This window comes from Pan troglodytes, chromosome 16, assembly GCF_028858775.2.
Source record: "Pan troglodytes isolate AG18354 chromosome 16, NHGRI_mPanTro3-v2.0_pri, whole genome shotgun sequence".
Lineage (NCBI taxonomy): Eukaryota > Metazoa > Chordata > Mammalia > Primates > Hominidae > Pan > Pan troglodytes.
Genome location: NC_072414.2, coordinates 10,846,920 through 10,856,340, shown reverse-complemented (window position 1 = coordinate 10,856,340; position 9,421 = coordinate 10,846,920). Strand labels below are relative to the sequence as shown.

Genomic DNA, 9,421 nt, shown 5'->3' with positions numbered 1-9,421 from the left:
AACCAGCCTGGCCAACATGGCGAAACCCTGTCCCTACTAAAAATACAAAAATTAGCTGGCCATGGTGGCATGAACCTGTAATCCCAGCTACTCCAGAGGCTGAGGCATGAAAATTGCTTGAACCTGGGAGGTGGAGGTTGCAGTGAGCCAAGATTAAGCCACTGCACTCCAGCCTGGGCAACAGAACAAGACTCCATCTCAAAAAAAAAAAAAAAAAGAAAAGAAAACTTGTCATCCTTACTTTATTATATTACATCCTGGCACCATTAACCATCATTTTACTGCATATAGAGAGCAACTCTATACTTCATGCAAACTACATAGACTAGCATTTGCTTTGTAAAGAGAAAGGCAGGACGATTCTCAAAATAAAAGGAAACTGGAGGAATTCTGGGGAAAAAATAGAGGAGATAAGTTTCACTCGCGTCCATGTGAAGAGACCACCAGACAGGCTTTGTGTGAGCAACAAGGCTGTTGATTTCACCTGTGTGCAGCGGGCTGAATCCAAAAAGAGAGTCAGCGAAGGGAGATCGGGGTGGGGCCGTTGTATAAGATTTGGGTAGGTAAAGGAAAAAGGGGGATTGTTCTCTGGCAGGGAGGGTTGGGGGTCACAAGGTGCTCAGCGAGGGAGCTTATGAGCCAGGAGAAGGAATTTTACGAGGTAATGTCATCAGTTAAGTCAGGAACAGGCCATTTTCACTTCTTTTGTGGTGGAATGTCATCAGTTAAGGCAGGAACCAGCCATCTGGATGTGTACATGCAGGTCACAGGGGATATGATGGCTTAGCTTGGGCTCAGAGGCCTGACATTCCTGTCTTCTTATATCAATAAGAAAAATAAAATGAAAAAGTGGTAAAGTGTTGGAGCAGCGAAAATTTTGGGGGGTGGTATGGAGAGACAATGGGCGATGTTTCTCAGGGCAGCTTCGAGCGGGATTAGGGGTGGCGTGGGAACCTAGAGTGGGAGACATTAAGCTGAAGGAAGATTTTGTGGTAAGGGGTGATATTGTGGGATGGTTAGAAGAAACATTTGTCGTATAGAATTATTGGTGATGGCCTGGATATGGTTTTGTATGAATTGAAAAACTAAAAGGAATAAGACAAGGAGAAAAACAGGTATTAAAGGACTAAGAATTGGGAGGATATAGGACATCCAATTAGCGAGTGCCTAAGGAGGTTCAGCATAGCCCTGCCAGCAAAGATTATTTATTTACTTTAAGAGGGAGTTAAGAGTGGCGGTTTGGGGCTAGCACCAGGAGATACCAGCTGTGATGGATTGCAGAAACAGTTTACTGACAGTGTAAACAAGAGCGGGGCATTTAGGAATAGTTGAGAATGGCGAATAGGAGTATGACTAGACAGAAGATAGTCATATTTGTCATGACAAGTTTTTTGGGGCGCAGTCCAAGTTGTTCTGGTGTCTGGAATGAGACTGGGACCTAATAAAAAGGAGTGTCTATGCAGGAGCTCAAATGGGCTGTACCCTGTAGCATTCTGAGGACAGGCCTGAATTCTGAGAATGACAAGTGGTAAAAGTATTGTCCAGTCCTTTTTAAGTTGGTGGCTGAGCTTGGTGAGGTGTGTTTTTAAAAGACCATTAGTCCATTCTACCTTTCCTGAAGATTGAGGACGGTAAGGGATATAAAGGTTTCACTGAATACCAAGAGCCTAAAAAGCTGGTTGGGTGATTTGACTAATAAAGGCTGGTCCGCTATCAGACTGTATAGAGGTGGGAAGGCCAAACCGAGGAATTATGTCTGACAGAAGGGAAGAAATGACCGTGGTGGCCTTCTCAGACCCTGTAGGAAAGGTCTCTACCTATCCAGTGAAAGTATCTACCCAGACCAAGAGGTATTTTAGTTTTCTGACTTGAGGCATGTGAGTAAAGTCAATTTACCAGTCCTGGGCAGGGGCAAATCCCCGAGCTTGATGTGTAGGGAAGGGAGGGGGCCTGAGAAATTCCTGAGGAGTAGTAGAATAGCAGATGGAACACTGAGAAGTGATTTCCTTGAGGATAGATTTCTATGATGGAAAGGAAATGAGAGGTTCTAACAGGCAGGCTAGTGGCTTGTAACCTACATGGAAGAGGTTATGAAATGATGACAGAATAGAATGGGCCTGTGAGGCTGGAAGGAGTTATTTTCCTTGGTCTAAGAACCATTTGCCTTGGGTGGGAAGAGATTGATAGGTGGAAGTTTCAGCGGGGGAGCAGGTGGGAGTGGCCAGATGAGAAGGAGAAAAACTGAAAGTGAGGGATGTAAGTTGAAACGCTAGCTGCTTTTTTAGCTATCTTATCAGCATAAGCATTGTCCTGAGCAATGGGATCTGATGCCTTTTGATGGCCTTTGCAGTGAATGACTCCAGCTTCCTTTGGAAGTAAAGCGGCTTTGAGAAGCGTTTTATTAAAGAGGCATTAATGATGGAGGACCCTTGCGTAGGGAGGAAATCTCTTTCAGCCCATATAACAGCATGGTGGTGCAAGATATAGAAGGCATATTTAGAGTCAGTACAAATATTGACGTGTAGTCCTTTTGCAAGAGTGAGGGCTCAAGTTAAGGCAGTGAGTTCGGCTTGCTGAGAGGTAGTGGAGGGCAGCAGAAAGTATAAGCATCAGGTGTGAGTAAGAAAATAGATTTTGGAAGTTATGAGAACTGTAGAGAGTGATTTGAGCATATTTTGTGATTCTGAGGGCCTCTAAAAGTATTAAGGCAGTGGTAGCCGCTGCACACAGACATGAGGGCTAGGCTAAAACAGTAAGGTCAAGTTGTTTGGACAGAAAGGCTACAGGGTGCAGGCCTGGCTCTTGTGTATGAATTCTGACTGCACTAACCATGCCTAGGAAGGAAAGGAGTTGTTGTTTTGTAGAAGTGATTGAGGTTTGGGAGATCAGTCAGACACGATCAGCAGGGAGAGCACGTTTGTTTTTATGAGAATTATGCCGAGATAGGTAACAGATGAGGATGATATTTGGGCTTGACTGAGGTAATGGGGGCTATCTGTGAAGCCTTGTGGCAGTACAGCCCAGGTAATTTGCTGAGCCTTATGGGTGTCAGGGTCAGTCTAAGTGAAAGCAAAGAGAGGCTGGGATGAAGGGTGCAAAGGGATAGTAAAGAAAGCATGTTTGAGATGCAGAAGAGAATAATGGGTTGTGGAGGGAGGTGTTGAGGCTAGGAGAGTATATGGGTTTGGCACCATGGAGTGGATAGGCAAAACAATTTGGTTGAAAAGGCACAGATCCTGAACTAACCTGTAAGGCTTGTCTGGTTCTAGGACAGGTAAAATGGGGGAATTGTAAGGAGAGTTTATAGGCTTTAAGAGGCCATGCTGTAACAGGGAGTGATAACAGGCTTTAATCCTTTTAAAGCGTGCTGTGGGATGGGATATTGGCATTGAGTGGGGTAAGGGTGATTAGGTTTTAATGAGATGGTAAGGGATGCATGATCGGTCACCAAGGAGGAAGTAGAGGTATCCTATACTTGTAGGTTAAGGTGGGGGATATGAGAGGAGGAAGTGAAGGAGGCTTTGAACTGGGGGAAAAGTTGGCAATGAGGTGTGGCTGTAGCCTAGGAATAGTCAGGGAAGCAGATAATTTAGTTAAAATGTCTTGGCCTAATAAGGGAACTGGCAGGTGGGGATAACTAAAAGGAGTGCTTAAAGGAGTATTGTCTAAGTTGGCACCAGAGTTGGGGAGTTTTAAGAGGTTTAGAAGCCTGGCCATCAATACCTACAACAGTTATGGAGGCAAGGGGAACAGGCCCTTGAAAAGAAGGTAATGTGTAGTGGGTAGCCTCCATATTGATTAAGAAGGGGATGGACTTACCTTCCACTGTGAGAGTTACCTGAAGCTCGGCGTCCGTGATGGTCTAGGGGGCTTCTGAGGCGATCGGGCAGCATCAGTCTTCAGCCGCTAAACTGAGAAGATCTGGGAAGGAGTCAGTCAGAGAGCACTGGGCCACAGTTCCAGGGACTCTGGGAGTGGCTGCCAGGTGAGTTGAACAGTCCAATTTTCAGTGGGGTCCCGCATAGATGGGACATGGCTTAGGAGGAATCCTGGACTGCAGGCATTCCTTGGCCCAGTGGCCAGATTTCTGGCACTTGTAGCAAGCTCCTGGGGGAGGAGGTTCTGGAGGAACGTCTGGCCGCTGCGGTTGAGGTGTTTGGAAGTTCTTGTGTGCTGGAGATGTGGCTGGGGTTTGTTTCACAGTGGAGGCAAGGAATTGCAAAATTTTTCTATTATTGTACACCTTGAAGGCGAGGTTAATTAAGTCCTGTTGTGGGGTTTGAGGGCCGGAATTTAATTTTTGGAGCTTTATTTAAAGTTGGGAGCAGATTGGGTAATGTATATTGAGAATAAGGTGGCCTTTTGACTTTTTAGGGTCTAGGGCTGTAAAGTGTCTCAGGGTTGCTGCCAAACAAGCCATGAACTGTGCTGGGTTTTTCATATTTGATGAAAAAGAGCCTAAATGCTAACTGATTTGGGAGAGGTCGGATAAAGAAAAAGGAGTATTAACCTTGACTATGCCTTTAGCTCCAGCCACCTTTTTAAGAGGAAATTCTTGGGCAGGTGAGGGAGGGCTGGTCGCAGAACGAAACTGTAAGCAGGACCAGGTGTGAGGAGGGGAGGTGATAAAAGGTTTATAGGGTGGAGGAGAGGAGGCTGAGGAAGAATTGGACCTAGCTCAGCCTGGCAAGGAGCAGCCTGGGGAGGAGGGGAGAGGTCAGATGGGTCTGTAGAAAAGGAAGATTAGAAAGACCCAGCGATGCTTGGGGTTGGGACTGAGGGGACAGGCGAGAGGCAAAGAAGGAGGATTTGGGATGAGTCACATTGGAAACAGAGAATAGGGAGGGAACAGTGTGTGAAAGAATGCCTGGACGTCAGGCACCTCAGACTGTTTGCCTATTTTACGACAAGAATTATTTAGATCTTGTAGGATGGAAAAATTGAAAGTGCCATTTTCTGGCTATTTGGAACCACTGTCGAGTTTGTATTGGGGTCAAGCGGCATTGCAGAAGAAAAGGTGTTTAGATTTTAGGTCAGGTGTGAGTTGAAGAGGTATTAAGTCTTTGAGAACACAGGCTAAGGGAGAAGGAGGAATGGAGGGTGGAAGGTTGCCTATAGTGAAGGAGGCAAGTCCAGAGAAAAGAGGGTAGAGACACAGAGAGAAGGGATGGGGGATGCTTGCCCCCCAGGAAACTGGAGAAGGGGTAGAGACATGGAGAGAAGGGATCGGGGGTTTCTTTCCCCCCAGAAAAGCAGTACTTGCCGCTGAGGGTGACAGGACCAAGGCAGGCATCCCCATGTGGTCAGACACCTCTGAAACGTGGGTGAATAATCAGGCAGGTGTCCCCGCATGATTAAACACCAAGGGAAGACTGTCTTCCCGAGTCCGTGACTGGCGCCGGAGTTTTGGGTCCACAGATAAAACACGCCTCCTTTGTCTCTACCAGAAAAGGAAAGGAACTGAAATTAAGAGAAGGGAGAGACTGAAGTATGATGCCAAGATTCAAAGGAGAAAGAGGTTGTGGGACAGAGGTTGGAGAGGAGAGTAAAAAAGGCTGCTTACCAGATTTAAAAATGGTGAGATGTTCCTTGGGCTGGTTGGTCTGAGGACCAGAGGTCGTAGGTGGATCTTTCTCATGGAACAAAGAGCAGGAGGACAGGGGATTGATCTCCCAAGGGAGGTCCCCCGATCAGAGTCACAACACCAAATTTCACTCACGTCTGTGTGAAGAGACCACCAACAGGCTTTCTGTGAGCAACAAGACTGTTTATTTCACCTGGGTGCAGGCGGGCCGAGTCCGAAAAGAGAGTCAGCAAAGGGAGATAGGGGTGGGGCCATTTTATAAGATTTGGGTAGGTAAAGGCAAAAGGGGGGTTGTTCTCTGGCGGGCAGGGGTGGGGGTCACAAGGTGCTCAGCGGGGGAGTTGTTGAGCCAGGATGAGCCAGGAGAAGGAATTTCACGAGGTAATTGTCATCAGTTAAGGCAGGAACAGGCCATTTTCACTTCTTTTGTGGTGGAATGTCATCAGTTAAGGCAGGAACGGGCCATCTGGATGCATACATGCAGGTCACAGGGGATGTGATGGCTTAGCTTAGGCTCAGAGGCCTGACAATAAGTGTTACTTGTTTCTCCTTTTGATGATAATTGTGTTCTGCTATTTCATAAAGAAAGGTCTACATTAATTAGTTGATAATGTAATTAGTTTATTAGCCACATGTAACAAGAAATAATAGAAAAGAAAGCTTAGGGTCCACATAGGGTGGTTCAACTTACTTATAAAGGTAATTTACATCACCTATAAAGAGTACCTCTTCATCCTTGGGCTGTTGCAAGATAGTTGTATCATGCAAAAGCATCTGTTGTTCTTGCAGTCAGGAATTAGATGAAAGGGTTGAAGGCCAGGCTTATAAAAATGACTTCTTCTTGTGTCTTCACACTTTTCTCCTGTATTATTCCTGCAGTTCTGTGACCCATGCCCCTGTAGAGTAATGACAGAACATAGCATCTCTGCCTGCATGGATGCTGCCATGATAACCCTGTCTCCTTCTTACCACTGAATATGAAGATTGGCTTGATGAAATTGAGACAAATTGTTCTCCAGAATACCAGGTCCATCTTCTCCATTCTCCTGCTTTCCCAGGTGCTTGCCACAGTACAGCCTGGGACTCTCTGAAAGCAGTAACCTGAAGGCTTACTAGGTCTCAATCATTGTTTCACATCACTCAGGTATCATTCTATCCTTCATTGTCTTGTGTACAGTTTTCTGCAAACTGTTGTCTCATATCTTTCCATTTTTGCATGTGTTTACATGAGATAAGGTATGTCCCAATGCTATAGCTTTATCCACAACACCTTGGTTTCTTCCTTATACAATTACTCAATCATTACTGTACCTCTGACTTGGCTATCTGCTTCCAGCTGGCAATATTAAGGTTAATAAAGAAGAATGTGCCCATGCCTATGTCCTGAATGGTATTACCTAGGTTTTCTTCTAGGGTTTTTATGGTTTCAGGTCTAAGATTTAAGTCTTTAATCCATCTTGAATTAATTTTTGTATAAGGTGTAAGGAAGGGATCCAGTTTCAGCTTTCTACATATGGCTAGCCAGTTTTCCCAGCACCATTTATTAAATAGGGAATCATTTCCCCATTTCATGTTTTTGTCAGGTTTGTCAAAGATCAGATAGTTGTAGATATGCGGCATTATTTCTGAGGGCTCTGTTCTGTTCCATTGGTCTATATCTCTGTTTTGGTACCAGTACCATGCTGTTTTGGTTACTGTAGCCTTGTAGTATAGTTTGAAGTCAGGTAGCGTGATGCCTCCAGCTTTGTTCTTTTGGCTTAGGATTGACTTGGCAATGCAGATTCCTTTCTGGTTGCATATGAACTTTAAAGTAGTTTTTTCCAATTCTGTGAAGAAAGTCATTGGTAGCTTGATGGGGATGGCATTGAATCTATAAATTACCTTGGGCAGTTTGGCCATTTTCACAATATTAATTCTTCATACCCGTGAGCATGGAATGTTCTTCCATTTGTTTGTATTCTCTTTTATTTCATTGAGCAGTGGTTTATAGTTCTCCTTGAAGAGGTCCTTCACATCCCTTGTAAGTTGGATTCCTAGGTATTTTATTCTCTTTGAAGCAATTGTGAATGTGAGTTCACTCATGATTTGACTCTGTTAGTCTATTATTGGTGTATAAGAATGCTTGTGACTTTTGCACATTGATTTTGTATCCTGAGACTTTGCTGAAGTTGCCTATCAGCTTAAGGAGATTTTGGGCTGTGACAATGGGGTTTTCTAGATATACAATCATGTCATCTGCAAACAGGGACAATTTGACTTCCTGTTTTCCTAATTGAATACCCTTTATTTCCTTCTCCTGCCTAATTGCCCTGGCCAGAACTTCCAACACTGTGTTGAATAGAAGTGGTGAGAGAGGGCATCTGTGTCTTGTGCCAGTTTTCAAAGGGAATGCTTCCACTTTTGGCCCATTCAGTATGATATTGGCTTTGGGTTTGTCATAGATAGCTCTTATAATTTTGAGATACGTCCCATCAATACCTAATTTATTGAGAGTTTTTAGCATGAAGGTTGTTGAATTTTGTCAAAGGCCTTCTCTGCATCTATTGAGATAATCATATGGTTTCATGTCTAAAACACCAAAAGCAATGGCAACAAAAGCCAAAATTGAGAAATGGTATCTAATTAAACTAAAGAGCTTCTGCACAGCAAAATAAACTACCATCAGAGTGAACAGGCAACATACAGAATGGGAGAAAATTTTTGCAATCCACTCATCTGACAAAAGGCTAATATCCAGAATCTACAATGAACTCCAACAAATTTACAAGAAAAAAAGAAACAACCCCATCAAAAAGTGGGTGAAGGATATGAACAGACACTTCTCAAAAGAAGACATTTATGCAGCCAAATACATGAAAAAATGCTCATGATTACTGGCCATCAGAAAAATGCAAAGCAAAACCACAATGAGATACCATCTCACACCAGTTAGAATGGCAATCATTAAAAAGTCAGGAAACAACAGGTGCTGGAGAGGATGTGGAGAAGTAGGAACACTTTTACACTGTTGGTGGGACTGTAAACTAGTTCAACCATTGTGGAAGTCAGTGTGGCGATTCCTCAAGGATCTAGAACTAGAAATACCATTTGACCCAGCCATCCCATTACTGGGTATATACCCAAAGGATTATAAATCATGCTGCTATAAAGACACATGCACAGGTATGTTTATTGCGGCACTATTCACAATAGCAAAGACTTGGAACCAGCCCAAATGTCCAACAATGATAGACTGGATTAAGAAAATGTGGCACATATACACCATGGAATACTATGCAGCCGTAAAAAAGGATGAGTTCATGTCCTTTGCAGGGACATGGATGAAGCTGGAAACCATCATTCTCAGCAAACTATCGAAAGGACAAAAAACCAACACCGCATGTTCTCACTCATAGGTGGGAATTGAACAATGAGAATGCAGGGACACAGGAAGGGGAACATCACACACCGGGGCCTGTCATGGGGTGGGGGGAGGGGGGAGGGATAGCATTAGCAGATATACCTAATGCTAAATGACGAGTTAATGGGTGCAGCACACCAACATGGTACATGTATACATATGTAACTAACCTGCACGTTGTGCACATGTACCCTAAAACTTGAAGTATAATAAAAAAAAAGAAGAACGTGAATGAAGTTTATAAAGAGAGATAACTGCACTACCATTGTATTGCCAAAGGGAAGGTCAGAATTAACCAATGCACTGAGTCTTAAGAGTCTCCATGGGGTTGTCTACTGTATGTCAATGAATGAATGTTTTAAGAAAAATCTAAAGAAAAGAATAATATCTTTGCCAATCAATTACACATACAGTAGCATTATTTTATAATTACAATA

General features: G+C 43.8%; 1 protein-coding gene across 7 annotated transcripts in view; it reads left to right on the top strand.

Annotated features, from left to right (window-relative positions):
* LOC112205572 (serine/threonine-protein kinase Nek4-like) overlaps positions 1-9,421 on the top strand; it is a 497,070-nt gene that overhangs the window by 286,955 nt on the left and 200,694 nt on the right. The gene's annotated exons all lie outside the window — the stretch shown is intronic.